The sequence below is a fragment of the Prenolepis imparis genome, unplaced genomic scaffold, assembly GCF_030444845.1.
Source record: "Prenolepis imparis isolate NDT839.2.m4 unplaced genomic scaffold, iyPreImpa1.0 SCAF_2, whole genome shotgun sequence".
Taxonomy (NCBI): domain Eukaryota; kingdom Metazoa; phylum Arthropoda; class Insecta; order Hymenoptera; family Formicidae; genus Prenolepis; species Prenolepis imparis.
The window spans coordinates 16,463,423-16,483,256 of NW_028141160.1; the positions used below are offsets into that span (position 1 = coordinate 16,463,423).

Consider the following 19,834-nt stretch of genomic DNA (forward strand, 5'->3'; position numbering starts at 1 on the left):
CATAAATTTTAATCTCCTCGATACTCTCTAGCGAATTACGCAATTGCGGTAAAATGTCGATAATTGCAGCCGCGATTATTATAGGATTATTATCGGTTTATTGTTGCATTTAATTAAGGAATGATAGAAATTAGAAGTGCTTAATTCGAGAGCAGATTTTTTTTTTTTTATTTACGAGGAATAGGACAAAATATAAGAGAGAGAAGGAGAGAGCGTGAGATTGAAAGATAATTAATTTGTGATAATTTGATAATTAGGATTTCTTATCCCTATTTAAAATATATTTTAATCGAATTAAAAGAATATTTAATGAATACATTTATCTCTATCGAGATCATCTCGTTTTCAATATTCTGCGGGATATTTTCGCTTTATCGTTAGCTGTCTGTATGTAGTATCGACACGACCGTTAGAATCCTCGATTCCGCGGCCTTAAGGGACTTAGGAAGGACTACCGGTGAAGGGGTTAACGCACGATTTTCGCGATATTGCGAGTTCGTTACGGCGTGCGGCGCAATTCGCCCTGGGGTAATTCCGATAATACCAGCAATCATCCTGTCACCGAGTTAAGCCCTTGTAAGCTCCCGCTGCCTTTCCGGTAGCAACTCCGGTAGGAACGAGGGCGAAGAGGCAGGGCAGGTATAGGAAAAGGTTGGCGACTTCCCATGGGGAATCTATTCGTTTTCCTCGTCGGAGGACGCCGCCCTTCCTCGCGTTCCCGAATCTCTCTTTCTCGTGCCGTTTCTACGTGTATTTAGGATCGAATGTGGGGAGGGAGACGTTTCTACGGATGAGGACAAACCGAACGTCGTTATCGAAATGGTCGTTTCTGCTTTTGTTCCCAATCGTCGTCAGGAAATCAGCGACGGGCTTGATGATATTTTATTTTATGACATATTACTTAATTGGATATCGACGATAACGGCTACGAGTTTATATATATACGTAGAAGCAGATTTCGTGTGTCGAAAATCTGGATAACAATATTATTATTCGAACGAAGCTGTGTTGTGTACACGGATCAGTAGTTAAAAGAGAACTCATTGCGCGATAAAAGTCAGCAGAGTCTTTCGGAGACAGACTGTGGAAAAAGGTAGGAAAAAAAGCTAAAGGAGGGGCGATTGACGACGAAGAGCGCGGGAGGGCGGTCGAGTATAAGAGAGAATCTCTGGACTAATTAAATAACTAGCAAAGTCACCTAGCAACTTGGCACCTCGGCCCAGTCCATCCCACTTTCCAAGTCCGCGGGTTTTCTTACCGCTCGCTTCTATGTTTCTAGCTGTCTCTGCCGGTCCCCTTTCTTCCTCCAACCCTGCTACCGCCTCCTCCTCGCCACTCTTCCTGCCAGCGACGTCACCTCGTTATTTAATTAAACTTCGCGGAAGCAGCCCCGTAGAGTCGCTTGATACCGAAGCACGTACCTTGTCATCGTCCATTTTCGCAATATCTTACATTTTCAACCGCTAGTTTCGTCTGCCTTTTGCGGCTTGTACGTCATCGCCGTCGTGGAAAATGCGCGGGGAATTTTGAGATACTGCCGATGCGGACGTCATATTAACCAACGTAATTCCTTCGGGAATTGAATCGCGCGCGATTCGTAACAAGCGAATGTTGCTATTAAACAAATTATATTTTACATAATTTTAATTTTCTAGAAAATTCTGTTTTTAGGCAAAAAAACAACTGGCGTGCTAATTAAACACCAATTTTTAACATTTTTCTTCAAGAAGTATTTTTCTTTGAAAAATAAGCAAAATAAAGATAAAATTATATATTTGTAATATAATGTTGACGGACACATATTTTTTAATTGTTGGTAGATAGATTTTTAATTGAAATTGACGAAGAAAAAGTTGCTATACGTTTGCTCAAGTGTTTCATCTCTAATTTCGGTGTAGAATCACCGGGTGCTGTTACTGCTTGCGAAATGGTCCCGGGGGTGGTCTAGCCACGAGCCGTTAATTTACCGCCACGAAAATAAACCGCGGGGGATCGTCGAAGAACTCGTCTCATACTTCCCCGTTCCTGTTTCTTCTTCACCCGCCCTGTCCTTTTCGCTTCCTATGATATACGCTATGGGAAGTTAAGTTTCTCAACCGCACCCCTCGAGCGCGCCGACAATAACTTCCTCCTTTGAGACTACTCCTTTCGTCGCGAGCGGAAACGAATTTCCAGACTGTTGGAAACTGGGCTATTAAACGACTTCCGTAATTGCGAAAACGCGGGGAATTGTCACCTCCCTACTTTGTTACAGAAGTAACTCGACGGCGACGGAGCGAGATCGATGTCCAATGGCAAAATTCTCGCGCGTACAATTCGTGCATTAAAGCCGTTCTGCGTATGAGATATATAATTTTTTTTATTAAATTTTATCTAAAACAGAAATTTTCTTTTCCGTTTTATAAATTTCTATTTTTTTTATTGCTCGAAATCATCTCGATCTGTAAATATTTCGTATATCGATAAAAGCGTTCCTTCACTTCATTCTAATCAAACATATTTACTAAATTTCTGTAATGATTTGCAAGATGTTTCCAAGTATCCTGACGTAACAGATCGAATTGAAGTGATAGAACCATCTTTATTGAGCGACGCGTACGAGCTTACGTTGTCGTATCGAACCAGAAAATCACGATCGGTATTGACCCGCGCTCTCTCGTTTCACGCAAATTTGTTTAGACTACCCTGAGGGCTGCCACGATGCGCTATCTCGACCACCCCAGCAGGAGTTTAATTTTGAGAAACGCAAACATCCCGTAATTAAGCGATCCCGGGAAACAAGGCCGAAGGGTACGCTCGCGGAGACTGGTGAAAAACCACTCATAATTGCCAGTCGAATCAATATTTAAGCACCCTTTATAATGCTGAATGGCCGGTAAGGGTCGACTCGTTCGTTTACTATTCAGGTGACCAAGGAAACACTATCGTTCGAAGAATTAACAAGACACTAACTTACATGCGTCATAAATATCTTTACTAGAAGAAACATCATGTATTCATATCTCTTTAGATACATCTCTATACTTTATATGTCCATATTTAATTTTATATATATATATATATATATATATATATATATATATATTATATCATCTAAGTTATCACATAAAATAAACAAGAGAAGACGATCTAATTTATTTTCTCTTAACGCATAACTTTTTTACACAATTATTAATACGCGGTATTAAATATATTTAAACTTTCTATCGAAATGGATTTTGCATTGCAGAAAATTTCTTTTACATTTCAATTTTTGTTGTAAACCATTCAATTCGTAATTACTGATGAGATTTTCTTAATGTTCAGATGGGCTTCGATTTATAAATTCAACATTGATAGATATTTGGATAAATACGTATCAGCAAGAGGGGATATCCCTCCTTGGCGAGATGAGTCGGTTAAAAGTTTAATGCGATCTTAATAAGCTTGAAGTTTTAATCGATTGTGTCGTGGCAGAGAGAAATAGTTCCTCCCACTGCACTGTCGGTAGACAGAGGACCTAACCTTTAATAACGCCTTCGATGGAGTTCTTTAATCCGGTTGATCGTGTCTAGAAATATCGCGAGTTAAAAAGAAGGTGCCGGACTTCAGATATCGCGCGAACTTGGAAACCGTCGTCCGCTCGCGAAACTTCATAACGCCCTGAGCGAAATCCGCTTCGCGCAAAAACCAATTAAAAACCGAATTACGTCTTAGCCCCCTGGAGATACCATTTAGCTGCCATTTCCGACTCGAAGCTGCATGTAGCTAACCTGATGAAGGCTGCGAGGAATTATACTTAGCGTATCATGAATTTTTTACACCGGTCGATAGTCAGACTTTTTACCTCCTTGAAAACTACTTGCTCAAAAAATAGTGGTTATATTATTATATGTAATTATAAAATATTTTCATTTTACTCTCAACAGATAATATAATCCCTTTCTAAAAAAGCATGTTAAGTCGATTCTCGAAAGTCTCGAAGTATTGTTGCCCCTTTTCCGCGATGCTGATTAACTATCTCGATACGTGTTGTGCGTTATAATCATAGCATCAAGAGGCTGTCATCGCGAGGGTTAGCAGTTTAACAGTTAGTCCACAATAAAATTAAATAAAATAATATTAATATGTTTTAAATTTGTGATAATACTTTAAACTTGATTAATATTCTTGACAGTTATCAGCTGATTGTCAAAAATATAAACATATTTAATATTAACCGAGTTTTTAATATTATAACATATTATTTAAAACATATTATTATTTTATTTAATAATTTTATTTTGGACAAATTGTCAAACTGCTAATCCTTGCGATGATAGCCTCTCGATGCTACGAATATAACGCACAATGCGAATCGAGACAGTTAATCGCGAAAAAGAGACAACAATACTTGCGAGAATCGACTTAATAACATGCCTTTTTTATAAAAAGACTAGAACAACTCAAGCGGCGATTCGCGCGCGTGATTCTTCGATTTTGTGTTAAAAAGAATGACATTTTTAAAAAATAGTATAAAGTTTATTTAAACTCGATTAATATTTTTTGACAGAAATCAACTGATTAAAGCGTTAATTTACTAATTAAGTTGAAAATAAAAATATGTTATAGAAATTATAAAATAATAAATGTTGTAAATAATATAATACTTTAAACTTGATTAATATTTTTTAACAGAAACCAGCTGAGAGATAACTATCAAAAATATTAATCGAGTTAAAAGAACTATAACATATTATTTAAATTTAAAACATATTACTGTTTTAATTTTTAAAACACATTATTTTAAAATTATTATTATTATATTATTTTAAAATGTTGTCTAGTGATATATAAAGTGCGTGTTATTTTTTATTGTTTTTGACTCGCATTTATGATTTTATGTTAATGATTAAGTGATTGCGCGACGAAAAGGCTAAACGTAGTGCTACATTGTTGACTCGTACTACTTAATCTATCTACTTTCTTACTTTGCGCATAATAAAATTATGATATATAAAATGCGTGTTATTTTTTTATTGTTTTTGATTCGTATTAATTATTTTATATTAATAGCTGAGTGATTGCGCGACGAAAAAGCTAAACGTAGTGAGAAATTATTGATCGTACTACTTAATCTATCTACATTCTTTCTTTACGCATAATTAAGTAGTACGAGTCAACAATTTCTCACTACGTTTAGCTTTTTCATCGCGCAATCACTCAGCTATTAATATAAAATAATTAATACGAATCAAAAACAATAAAAAATTATATGCACTTTATATATCATAATTTTATTATGCGCAAAGTAAGAATATAGATAGATTAAGTAGTACGAGTCAACAATGTAGCACTACGTTTAGCCTTTTCGTCGCGCAATCATTTAATCGTTAACATAAAATCATAAATGCGAGTCAAAAACAATTAAAAATAACACGCACTTTATATATCACTAGACAACATTTTAAAATAATATAATAATAATAATTTTAAAATAATATGTTTTAAAAATTAAAACAGTAATATGTTTTAAATAATATATTATAGTTCTTTTAACTCGATTAATATTTTTGACAGTTATCTCTCAGCTGATTTCTGTTAAAAAATATTAATCAAGTTTAAAATATTATATTATTTACAACATTTATTATTTTAATTTCTATAACATATTTTTATTTTTAAACTTAATTAGTAAATTAACGCTTTAATCAGTTGATTTCTGTAAAAAAATATTAATCGAGTTTAAATAAATTGTATACTATTTTTTAAAAATGTCATTCTTTTTAACAAAATTAAAGAATGACGCGCGCGAATCGCGCGCTTGGTTGTTCTAGTAGTATAAATTAAATAAAATTTTATATACATTTTGAAATTTATAAATAATTAAACAATACATTTTTGCCGTGATTGCCGAGTGATTGCCAAAGCAAATTGAAAAATCAATAATTTACAACTATTCTCTTGATTTTTTTACAACGGATACATATTTCGTCAAGGTACTTTAATTTTATCAGAGGATCGCGGTTAAAGACAAACCCTATTTAAACATATTATTAAAACTATTTCTACGTCAAGTATATTGTGTGTGAGCTGGCCTTTAATTCTAGCTTACATATTTATATTGTGTATGTTATAATGTGAAATAATAAGATTATTCTAATAATATCTATGTATTTCATTTGTTACAGATAGCATTGCGATACACAGTGCGATTCATGCGTATCGCGCGCGCTATTAGAATGAAGTTGCCGATGTTTGTAGCCGCGGCCATTACAGAAACGCCGCGAGTATCAGGCAGTTCGAGCTGCGTTCCGCTGTGATTAATTAGTAAGCATAATCGTTAGAAACGATTTCTAACCTTTGTATTGTAATATTTATCGTTGAAATCATGTTATGTCATGTTAGTCGTAATTGTTCGAAACGTATATTTCGCGAAAAATTCGATGCAAATCTTTTGCCAACATAACCCAACTTAATCTGTTTTCGCACGCGCGAATGTGTTGCGATCCGTGGATATATTTATCATTAATGTTAGTTTACATATTTGTATTGTGTATGTTATAATGCGAAATAATAAGATTATTCTAATATATATGTATTTTATTTGTTACAGGTGCGATACACAGTGCGATTCACGCATCGTGTCGGGAATACCGTGTAAAGTGTCGCGCATCGGGAATGCCGTTTAAAGTTTCGCGTGTCGGGAGTGCCGTGTAAAGTGTCGGGCGATCGTAATTATTCGTATTTTCGCGAGTGCTACCATGGACCAAGAGAGGAGGAGGAGGCCCAGGGAGGCATCGGGCGACAGCGGGGCAACTATGAGGTATACAAAATAAATATATTTTATAACATACTCTATACTACACACACACACACACACACACACACACACACACACACACACACACACACACACACACACACACACACACACACACACACACACACACACATGTATATACTTGTATGTAATTTGAATATTTTGTTTACACTACATGTATATAATTTGAATGTTTTGTTTTCAGATCAATGCTGCGTACTACAACTTCTCTATTGCACGTATCGCCGTGTCGGTGAGTGAGAAATTATTTATTTTATAATATTTCTATAGCGGTAATAACATATTTTTGTGATTACCAAAGCAGTAATTGAAAACTCAATAATTTACGACCATTGTCTTGACTTTTTACAACGAAAGTTATACATATTTCGTACTTTACTTTTGTCAGAAGATCGCGGTTAAAGACAAATCCTATTCAAACGTATCATTAAAACTTTATTTCTACATCAAGCATATACGTTGCAAAATATTTTTGCCATATGCTTTTATTAATCGTCATGTATCAGCATTTCGACAGTTGTGCGAGTATGTATATTCGATTTAATAAAATCGGAATACGAATTTCATTCGTTCGAAATGAAATATTATCGCGAGAACTAGAACTCTTTCGTAGAAAATTCACGATGTAAATTTAGACTATAAACTGATTGGAAACCGATTAAAATGGAAATTGCGTGGCATCTTCTTTCGTTTCGGCACGATATGTATCGAGAATGACGACGTATACTTTTAGCGAGGCTTGTACCTTAGGTGCGAAACCACCGTCGTTGTTTACGCATGTTTACGAATGCAAAGTGTTTGCGCGCATTGTGTGCGGATCCGCGTGTGCAACGCGGCCGTGTTCAATGGAACCTGGCGTGCGTGTCGCGAAAGGGTAGCGAGAGCAGGGCTGTCCCTGCATGTGCACGAGAGGGTGTTAGCACACTTGGCGAACTGCCATTTAGAGTTAGAAACAACGGAATGAGGGACGCCGTTCTTCCCTCGCCACATAACGCGCCGCCCTCACAAACGGATGTGGAAAAGACGGTGGCGGTTTTCTTTCCCTTTCTAGGCTTGGCTCGTTTCTTTTGTAAATACATTAAAAGAAGAGCAGCGCAGGGGAAAAAGAGGGAGCGAGTTCGTCTCCGCGCGCATTTAAGGTCCACTTTTCAAAAAATATTGACATTCTTTTGTACGATCCCTCTTTAGAGATGGAGCATCATCAATTTATCTGTCTTCTGTTCGTTAAATATTACGAAAAGTGGTGCATATTTGATTATTGTACATATACAAATTGTCATTATACGAATCACTCGAGAGATAAAATTTTTAAAAATGTTTTTGTGGAATTACTATTTTAATTTTGTGTAACGCAAGTTTAGAAAATATATTAAAAAAAAAAATTAATATCAGATATCTCTCTGTTGTATACTGCATAAAAAATGTGTTTTATATTCTTTGAAAAACACATTAATTCAGATTATCGGTCATGTAATGTATCGAAAAATTTTGGATGTATAACGAGATGCTGACGGGCGAACCACGGGATTTTGTAATATCAACGTTTTTCGTTCGCTCTTGTATCTTTTTCCCCTAACGTGCGTATATCAGCGAAATCACGTTGGCACGTTGGAACCGAGGAACGACGCGGCCAAAATAGTTTTTCGTCGCGTATAATCCAGTGCGATTGTCATCGGCCGCGACACATAGCCGGACGTTGACACATTTCGCTCTTGTGGGACGTAGCACGTGACATTCTCACAGATGAACGCGTCGGCAACATGCGCGTTCCGGCGCGCTTTATTCCGCCCGACAATGAGGTCCCGTCTTATCGATTCGTTAACGATGTAGCTGACGTTGACAAAGGAACAATACCTGTAGCACCGCACAGTATTACTAAAGTAAGGTTAACATACATTACAGCGAGGTTTCACTGTTCGGTGTATACTTCATTTTGGGAATTTTATGAAAATCTTTACGTATGTAGCATATAAAAACTCTTTTTGATATAATTATATTTAATTTTAATCTTAGTAGTTCTATATACACTGAGAGAATTTTCTCTTAGAATTTACCCTGAAAATCATAGTAATCGTGGGACAATATGGTATGGAAAGAATTTTATGAGAATTTCTCTGATTAATATTTATCACAATAAAAATAATAATATCTATCGCAATAAAATATAAAACATGTTTGATTAATTTTACTAAACTGCATAGTAAAATTAATGAAACATATTTTATATTTTATTGTGATAGATATTATTATTTTTATTGTGATAAATATTAATCAGAGAAATTTTCAAAAAATTTTTTCCATACCATATTGTCCCACAATTATCATGATTTTCAAGGTAAATTCTAAGAGAAAATTCTCTCTGCGTACACGCGCGCGTATTTGATTTATAATCATTAAGTGTATAATGGAGTCAGTGATGTCTACAACATCAATTTTATCCTCCCAGTTCTCTCATTAATTTTTCCAATTGAATGATAATGATACCAAAAAAATCTTATCTATTAATCTGCAAAAAACAAATTTTTTTTTCTTTATGAATATGTGATATTTCACGTATTATCTTAGAATATTAAAAAGTCGAAAAAACTCTGTATTACAGTTTATTAAACTTTAACACGTAAACTTCAAATGTTAAAGGTTATATATTTCTCTCAGTTTACAGATGTCACAAATAAAGATTTGTGATATTTATATATAAAAATAAATTATATATATATATATATATATATATATATAATTTAATATTTTACTTATTTTATTAAAAATTGAAATATTACACTAACTGAAAATGAATTCATATTAAATGTGAAGGCGTCAGAGTTGATATAGAAATTCAAATAATACCGTTTATGATATCTCATTATGGCATAGTGGAAAACTGCAGGAAAAACATGTGAAAATAAAAAGTTAGATGGTTTCACTAAAATCTCGCCGGCTAACCGCCGCAATCTTGCTAGCTCGTTTCTTTCTCAGCTACTCATTTTCTTCACGTCGCCGACAGCTGCTAATGCAATATGTTTGTGCTCGCGAAAACATATGCGTCCGTGGTATACCGCGAAACAATTTCTGTGGCCACCGATGCAACGAATTCCGCCCGTACTTTCGCGCATCTGAAAGCGTTAGGTGCGACAATCTCTCTCTCTTCAACGCGTTATTATTTACGCTCGAGAACATTGCTCGAGACAAGTTGAAACATAAAAGGCTCTCAGGTTAATAGCGAGCATGACCATGGCAAATCTCTATATGGTGCAGTGTATTTCGAGTGATTGATATAAATTACTTTGCAAACATCGATTTATGTCCAAGTCGAGTTATTGAATTATTTTATTGATCTGTGAATTTGGCGAACATCTACAGCGTCAATAATCAACGAGACTAATCAAAGATCAGACGTGCATAAAATCTCGATAGCAATAGAGAGAATGTAAATAGGATTGATTTAAATTGGATACTTTACATTTGAAGATTTTCAGGGGATACGACTTTTTTTACGTTATTATTTCGAAATTATCGCTAGCTAAAAATATCACAAAAGATTTTTTAATAAGATATATAGAACCAGTTTTTGTTACAATTGGCATTTTCGAGCCACCCAGTATACGCTTACGTGGCATGGAATTCACCCTAATGCTAGTCACCCCAACGCGAATAGTGCGGCAGGCAGCTATGTTTGAAGCTCATTCACTACATTGATTTTTCTTTTGGCGGCCCTTCGTCCTCGTGCCCAAAGTCCCATCGGGAAACGTGTCATTGACCCCAAAAAATAGCGATCCTCTCTTCTCGATATAATGATTAGACGTGCTTTAATTAAAGTTTTGTTGATCCGTGTATTCGTGATATAAACAACATTTTCATATTCTATATATTATAACAAAAATATCAAAAATATGATAGCATTAAAGAAATAGTGTTGAATATTGCAAACAGACGCAATATTTATATTATATTTTTTTTTGTACAAGTTATCCTAGATAAATCTTGACTCTCTCTTATGACGAAGAAAAATTTATCTGCAGCACAAAATATCATCATCTATAATTGAGCAGAAACTCTAATCAATCCGAATTTCTAACTTTTCATCGCCGTTATCGCGGAATCGATATTGCCGAAAAAAGTTGGATGATGAAAAGGATTTTTCGCCGAAACTGAACGAACGAATGAACGAACGAGATCTCGCGTTCTCATCGTACAGCGAGATGCGTTCCATGTCGCGCGCCTTGAAATCACTGACCCGTCATCGGGCTTTAACGGGCAGTCGCCCGAAGGCCGGATTGTCCGCCCCTCTCAATATTCTCCGGTGACGGCAGTATATGTAGCCGTTCCCGCGCGTATATATGCCGTCCAAAAACGTGATCAATTCGAGGGTGGCGCGTATTGGAGGGACCTCGAATATAGAGACTGCACGAAGTCGTCATAAAATTCTCCGCCGCATTGCAAGCGGCGGCACCGCGACGTAAATCGTGCGCGGAAACTCGAGCGTGAACTCGTAAGAGAGTACGGGATCGGAAACAGGAGGGGTGGAGAAGAGGGCGAAGAGAATTTTTACGGGGGGTTGCCAGGAGGGTCTCGTTAAAATTCGTGGGCGACATCGCGGTCGGGGTCGGGAGAGTGAGGCGTAAAAGAAAATAAAGGAGCGTTTAGTATTAATGTCGCGATTCGTGAACGTGTCACGTAGTGGACCGTCTCCATCGCTGATAGCACCTATTCCTCCTCGCGGCGATACCGCGGGATCCTGTCGTTCCATAATGCGAAATAACCGTGATAGCGCCACACTCCATCCCGGGACAATTTCAATAAACGATAAATCTCTCGGCGGCATACACACCGTCACCCCCGACCCCCGACTAGCGATGCCCTATACCGTTCTCGTGGCACCGCTCGACACACATTTCTGTTACACGCGAATCGCCCGAGAATCGCATGTACTTGAAAAATGAAAATGGCATTTGTCACTTTTAGATTAACCGCCCATAAAAGCAATTACTAATTAGGATAATTTTATAAAATAATTATTAAAAATTTTCCTATAGAAATATATTCAAATTAAAAGTAACGCTACACATCACAGCGTACAAAATTAAAATATATTATCGATTATGATACGAGAAATTATAACTTTGTAAATTTTTCCATACGACTACACATTAAATAATTTATTCATCGATTTCCATTTATTTATTTTCTTTTTTCGTCCCCCGATTTTATTGCATTCATTAGTGTACGAGGCGTAAAATTGGAAAATTATTATGCCAATATAATTATCTCTATATATTCATCTCAATTTTTAAATCAAGGTTTCAGAACATTTTTTTATATAATAGGTATATCGAAATTCTTAATAAATTTTAATTTTGCATAAAAAATGTAATTAATGGCAGACGTTTTCATTGATTTGATACATGAAACGAGATTTTCTCAATTCTCAATCTCAAATTCAACATGCTACTGGTTCATGAATTAGATCTTTACTATCATCAGTTTACAGCATCATGTACGTCATCCGTGTTTTGCACAAATTATTTTAATGCATATCAATTAAATGTACATACTGTATTCAATATTTGAACTTGGCCACGCGAGAGAAACTCGAAGTTAAAATAGAATTTTCTGATACAGAATGTAATTATAGTCAATAAATATTGAAGTTTCACCAAAAGTCACGAAATGTGTATTACATATTGTGCTCGCGCAATCTCGTGTCGTAATGGTTGTTACAAAGAATGTTCTGTTTTTTGTGCGCATTTTTGCGCAAACTCCGATTTTGATCTGTGATTACTATGATAGTATGATTACCCAGATTTCGAATATTGATCTTTCATCGCAACCCTCGAGGCACTTCGCTCAGGCTTTAGCCCGAAATAATATCGTCCCACCCTCCGACAGACAAATCAAATTTGTCGACGCGCAACGTTTCGACTTGCCCCTCTCGCGGAATAGGCGATGAATACGATTTCTCCCTCTGGCATGCCTTTGTTACATTGTTCAGGTATGTAGTGACAAGAGGGTGACAGGAGATGGAAAGGCAGGAAAGGCGGAAAGGCCGGAAAAAACGTTTTTCCGCGAGCAGACGACACGAGTATCTCGAAAGGAACGTTTCGATTTAATGTCCATTAATCGCATTGGAGCTTTCGACTTTGACTCGTTCCTTCCCCATCCGCCAATCGTTCTCCCCCTGTTCTCTTTTTTTTTGTACTTTCTCTCTCCCTCTCTCTCTCTCTTTTTCTCTTTTTTTTTGCGCTGCTAACCACATCCACCACAAACCGCGGCCGGTCGTCGCGGTCTCGCTGCCGGCCGCGCAGGAATGTTAATACTTGTTTAGCCATGGCTGATTTATCGGGGAGAATTAAAAACACAATTTCCGGACGCGCGTGCGAGCTGGGAAGCGCGTAAAGCGCGCGCTAATAGAATCAGGGCGCAATCACGGGCCACGATTTTCACGACGCGTTCCGTTCCGATGGTTGTTCGGCGTTAAAAGCGAAAAAAGAACCGTATAGGAGTATTTTTTTTGGTCTCCCTCCAGCTCCCGAGCTTTAATATTCCCTCCGATTGAAAGATAAGGTTACGAGCGACAAATGCTCTGGTATCAATTTCGTTGTCGAGCGCGCCTTATCCTTGCATATCAATTTCATGTTCGGATCGGTGTATACGCATGTACACGCGTCGATGATATTTGCGTAAGCGGGATATTTTATCGGAGCACCGCGCACGCAGTTTTTATTTTCGAAGCACACTGATAAATTCGCCCCTCGGTTTATATTCTTTGCTTTTTTGCGAGCAAACATTGGTACCCACCGACGTCGGTCCGTATTCGCGATGCGCGATTAAAGATCACTGTTGACTCGAATCGAAGAACGCAAATCGGGTAACCGGAAGCGCGCGGAATGTATTTTTGTGTAAATAGAGAGAAAACATCAAATCCTGCGAAACGAGAAATTAATCGCTCCGTTTGGTTTGCGAAAAGTGAGGTTTTTTTTAAATTATAAAAGTAATTTCGTTTTTATCAAGTACAATTAAAAGGGATTTTACCTGATTGAAATTAGGAATTTTTAAAATTAGACATACGCTATTTTAAAAATTGACATTGAGATTTTAAATTTGTACATGTACAAAATACATTAGAAAGTAATTGACAATGGAGGGAGACAAAGATTTGAGAAAATCAAAGAGAGAGAGAAAGGGTGAAAGGAGAGCGCGTAAAGGTGGCTTTGAAAGCGCGGGGATGAATCGCGAACCTCAGGGGCAGCGATTTCATAGCCGGCTCGATCCGGGGGGTCGCTCGGCCGACTGTCGCCTGTAGTTTTATAATTATTGCGAGCCTCGGGGGATTACGGGATCAGGGCTTTATCGTACGTATATGAAATGCATGCGAGCGCATGTGCACACTGGCCACGCGTCACACGTGTGATCGCACACGCAGCATACGAGATACGTATCTCTTTCGGCCCCTCATTCTCCGTATAACATCGAGGGACGAATGCACGCGAATGCTAATTCGACCGATTTCCGCGCGAGGAGAGTAAGATAGACGTTGGTAAGACAGACACTACTACTTTCGGGACGCGGGCTCTCTTCGTACGATGTGTTTTCTCGGACGTAGCTCGCACACGTCCGCGATAATAAATTTACTTACGCGCGACCCGCCCTTCGGTTCGCCGAGGTCTCGTCGACGACCACCGTAAACACAACGTAAAGTTGAACGTAAAAGTTAAAATCGCTCCAAGGCTTTGCCGTCGCGTCGCATCGGTCGATACGCGCTCGGTCTCGCGTACATATACGAGCAGCCGCCTATACGTATGCGTGCATCACGGGCAAATATACAATGTATACGCGCTTTCTCGTTGGAATGGCAAACATACACACGCGCGTACATGTAGAGAATCCTGGCGGAGGAAACGAAAATTCGATGGGGTTCGATGGGGGAGGAAGGGTGGTACTGGGGCTGCCGCAAATGTACTCGGTAGGCGGATTAACGTGCATTTACGAAACGCACCGTGCGACGTAGCGTAACGCGTGCGTGCGTGCGTGCGTGAGAGTGCGCACGCACACGTGTCATACGCACACGCGTGCACGACTTCAGTTACTACCGGCAATCGGCGTTACCTGTATGTTACCATTTCAACCCCTTACCCCCGTTCGACTCTCTCTCTCTCTCTCTCTCTCGTCGCCGCCACCCTCGTCGCCTCTTCCGAGCGCGCAGTAATCCAATCATTCGCGTCCTACGATTTGTACGTAGTAATTCCGTCTGTTTGATCATCCGGACGGCTCGGCTTTTCCCTACGCGCGATGGCGTTTGTTTCAATACGCCTGCTTATACGCGTGTGCGTGCGCGAGCGGGTAACTGCGAGCGATACGCGAGATTTGTGTCGGTAATAGCTGATTGGTGATCGGCGAAACCGCCAACGGTGGTTGTGTGATTCGGCTGCGAACACACTGGAGGAGTATAAAAAATTGTAACGTCGAAATGGGGGTTGTAATGTCCTTTTTTTCACGCGAGACGATAAAACTGTAAAAGTGCCGCCGAGTCGTAACAGTTTTGCCGTTTGCGCGAGATATTTTTCTTTTTATCTGCGATATAACGTGGATCTCATGCGCTAACAGTTATATACTGCAATAAAAGGATTTCAGATAATTCTACTTTTAATTGTTAATTAACTATACGGCACGATATAATTACGAAAACAGAGCTGCTTTTTTTCTCTTTCATTTAGAAGATGATTTTTATAATTTAATTATATGTATTTTACATAGATGTACTTCTTATAAAAGTTTATCTATTACGAAGAATAGAGAATATGATAAAATATACTTTTTAGCTTTTTATTAGAATTTTTTCAAAATCACACATAGTGCGACCTAATTTCCTAATGACAAGATAAATATTAGTGCGTGCAAAGCGTACGAATTCCGTTCGATTATCCGCTGTATCGAACCGCAACATTACATCGGCAACGTGCTACTTCACGCGTCATCTGGCGTGCTCGTTAATCCTGGATGTCGAGCAAGGCGATAATCCCAGGATAACGGCGGTTATAAGCCATTACAAAGATCGTTTCCGTCGGGCCTATACGAGAGGTAGGTCCTTCATCTATCGCCTCTTCACCTGTCGATAATAACGCGAACGCGTCGGTGCCGGCAAACGAAAAAAGAAGAGAAAAAAAGAAGAATTCTCCCCCTCTCGCCCGTATATATCCCCGCCGCCATGAGCGTAATGATGCACGTAATGTACCCAGCCGTAGTTGAATCGTTTAACGCGCGGATAAGCAGCGGTATTTCCATTACGTGAGAAACATAGGCTGACTCGTCGTTACGAGTTTCATACTGCATTACAGCGAGGGTTGGTAGATCGGGCGCGCATCGGCCGCAATGGGGGGTACGGAAGGATGGCTTTGGCGCGCTCGGGGAATGAGCGAGAGGAGAATATATAGGAACAAGCCGTATGAAACGCGGGAGACGACAGTGTAAACCGGTCGACAGAGAGGGTGCGAGAGAAAGAGAGAGAGCGAAACGTTCCGTAAAAATTCCTCGTTACGATTACGACGTGGTCGTTGTATGTATATGTATTATCATCCACCGACGGTCACGTCCTGCGACACGCGAAGGATACGAGATGGATTATTAAATTTCTAGTGCCGCGTGCTGCGTTATGAATTTCCAACCTTGTCTACCCTCCCACTCTTCTTGCACACAAGAGAACCTTCTGTAAAAATCTTGAAAAAGGGCGTCTACGACGATCGCGATTACGATCGCTATCTACGGATCGCGTAAAAATGCGAGATACGTGTCGTGGGGGTCGTTAAGAAAAAGACTATTTTATAATCGTGTGATTTCGGTAGAACATTGTTAATCAATTGCTCTGTGTGACAAATAAATGCATTAGTTGATAGTTAAGTGGGTTGCTAAATATGAAAAGATTAAAGAAAAGATTAGTTATTAATATTTTAGAATTTTCACCTGACATCGCATCTTGCATATCGAATGATATCAAATAAATTTTATATCCAATCAATCAATTAGTATTTTTCTTTACTCAAAAATGATCAAAATCTTTCGTACACGTGCTGTTCAGTGAGAAAACTTATTTTATTTTTTATTTATCCGACGAGAGGTGTTAACGTAAGAACGATTGTCGAGACGATTGTAAATCGAAAGAATCGAACAATACATAAAATGTTGAGGCGATAGAGTACGAGCTATGATATTGCTGTGTCGCCCATCGTCGAAAAGACTACAGTGCAGCTATGTACAAACGAGAAGTCACAAATCGTGCGGTGGGTGAGATCGGATAAAAGAAGCGAAAAATATAATAAAAGAAAGTAGAATCGCGCGACTATTGTCTTCTTTTAGAATTTTTGCTACGTACAACAAACCACCGCGTTTGCTGTGACAGCAGGCAATAACTGTAACAGTAGCAGCAACAGCAGCAGCATTATCGACAACGCCGATTATAATTACATGTCATACAAGCGGCATATTATTATTGTGATAAAAGTAAACGGCGTCAATGAATATAAACGCTATTCGCATACAAACGTTTTACAAAACTCGCGATTACGATTACATGCACGGCTTGACACTAGGTCGATGATCACGATGCAGCACGAAGGCGATGAAGTCTGTAATGGATTATTAAACGTTATTTTACGACACGTGGTCTCTTGTAATACGCTACGGTTTGTAAAGCCACGAAAACGTCGTTTTCTCCTTAACGGCTTCCCAGACTCTTGTCCAGGCCGTTATTATTATTAATAATACTGTTATACCAATTTTGAGAGAGATTTAATGTTAAACCCGTCTTTATTTCTATTGTTACAATTATGTTACAATGTTTTCACTATCTCGTATTCGCGATTTACGATGTGGAACTATAATTGTTATGGGTCGAATATGTAATTGTTGATGAAATCTTTGTATGTTAATATTATCTACTTTATAAATTTACAACGCGATGAATTATGATACTCTGTTCGTTTATTCGTATATTTTACGGAAATCCATAATAAAGAATCATCATTATTGAGCAATGTAAAAACTTAGAAACATTATCGAACTCAGTTCGAACGCGTCGGGTGACTTCTATGACCGAGATGCAATGTCGTAAATTTGGTGAAAATTCCATAAACATTGCAGTGCGGGATTATTTCGCGGTGCAATATCCGCTTAATATATTATTATTGCGAATCTATATTATGGGTGCGTGGCGTTTTATAATCGACCGGACATCGATGCGAACCATCATAAACCGAGAGTTTCATGATGCATAAATAGTCGAGTCGCGGACTCGCGAACTCGCAGTTTTCGAAAATGATTTTGAAACGCAAAATCGTGCACGAGGGGATCAGACAAGGGGGATGAGAGGGAAGGAGGACAGGCTGCTTTAGAGCGGCCTGTTAAGCCGCCCACCACCGGTTATTCGATAACACAGCGACGAGCTGCTGTTGCTGTTGGAGGGACGAAGCGTCGAATCGGGATGGGTAATGCACGAATGCGAAGGTTTATGGGCAATATGGTGTATTTACGGTTGACGGGCAAAAGCCGTCGTATGGAGGCTAACAGAAGGGGACCAAGGTATCCTCTCTCGCGCCCTTTCTCCCCCTTCATTTCTGTGAGCCACGTCGAGTGAAAAGCTCGCAGATATTGACGAAGAAGGCTCCCACTACCGCTGTAATACCGCTGGATATTGACGCGATGTCGGGCGAGCAAGGAGCTGGGCGAGGCGACCGCGAGGATGTTACGATGTCCGGCGTAAAGCTTTCTGTGGCTTTCCCTGGGAAGCAGGACAGTAATCGCATTAATATAAAGACGATAAATCTCGATGCGCACAATGGCGCCTGATGTTACTTCAAGCGACATCAACAAAGACACGTTGCTTCTTGACGCGTTGCTTACAATCTCATGATATAATGTATCATATCAGGACGATCGACAAGAAAATCGCAAGCGAGAATTTTAGCTTGAAAATTATATAACTCGTGTGATCAGGACTTAACGATCTTTTTTTAATTCTTATGCAAATATAATTTCATCTTGAATAATGTATCTCTAGTTGTATCGAAGAAAAATCATTCATCCCTGGAATTTTTAATGATATACAAGATATATCTTATTTACTATTTTTAAGCACATTCAATTTATTAGATTTATAGAAAAATTAAATTAAATTTTCTATTTGTTTAAAATTTATTGAATTTTTATGTCACTCTAAAAGCTTTCTCGATACTATAATCAAGAATCATATTAACTTTATCAATGTAATAGCGGAAAAACATATACTTGAAGATATTGCTTATATATTTTCCGAAGAATCCGTTTAATTTTGTTCTTGTTGGATCTGACAAAGCGGGGTTGCAACCGAAGGGAACGGTTCGGCTGACGTGGTTCGGATCTTTATCGCGCTCCGCATGCCTCGCGTGACCAGGGGGCGCGAGATCTAGTTTGACGATCCCTCAATGAAAAATCCGTGATATAACGCGCGACTTAAATAAATCTATCAGTCACGCGAGTCGTTATTTATATCATCGCTCCTGCCATTCCCGATTCACTCCTGGCAATGTTCGTGCGCGAATTTTTGGCGCGCTGTCGAGGTCAGAGCCGAATGTCGAAACTCTCAATGTATTAAATATATCATATAGTCGGCGTGCGGATTTACTTCTTCTCAGACGAGGATGATTGATTGCGACGCTGTTTATCGAACATGCACATTCAGTAAATCAAAATAATTCTTCAAAAATACTATCCGTAATATCGATATTGCGGTTGTTAATGTCCCTTTTTCAGTCCCTTTTCACGTTTTATTACTAAAAGATGACCTTGTCATATACATATATGATATTAAGAAGATATTTTAAAAGTCAGATATATATTAAAAGATCTGTGCAAGAGTAATGAATTTTAGAAATACATCTTTTAATGATCGATAAAACATATATAAATAAGTTTTAAAAATCTAAAAAAAAGAAATGCTATTTTTGAATCTAAAATACGGTATCAATATTTAATATAAAAATCACAAGCGTAAAATAATATATATAAGAC

The 19,834-nt window shown here is 38.3% G+C and overlaps 1 protein-coding gene and 1 long non-coding RNA gene across 20 annotated transcripts in view; one reads left to right on the forward strand and one right to left on the reverse strand.

The window, feature by feature from the left end:
• Window positions 1-19,834, reverse strand: part of Bru3 (CUGBP Elav-like family member bruno 3) — a 578,576-nt gene that overhangs the window by 38,442 nt on the left and 520,300 nt on the right. The gene's annotated exons all lie outside the window — the stretch shown is intronic.
• Window positions 1-19,834, forward strand: part of LOC145949101 (uncharacterized) — a 69,587-nt gene that overhangs the window by 4,066 nt on the left and 45,687 nt on the right. Inside the window, exons 2-4 of the long non-coding RNA XR_014427543.1 lie at window positions 6,150-6,288; window positions 6,575-6,784; window positions 6,987-7,034. This is a non-coding gene — a long non-coding RNA (uncharacterized LOC145949101). The remainder of the gene's footprint in view (window positions 1-6,149; window positions 6,289-6,574; window positions 6,785-6,986; window positions 7,035-19,834) is intronic.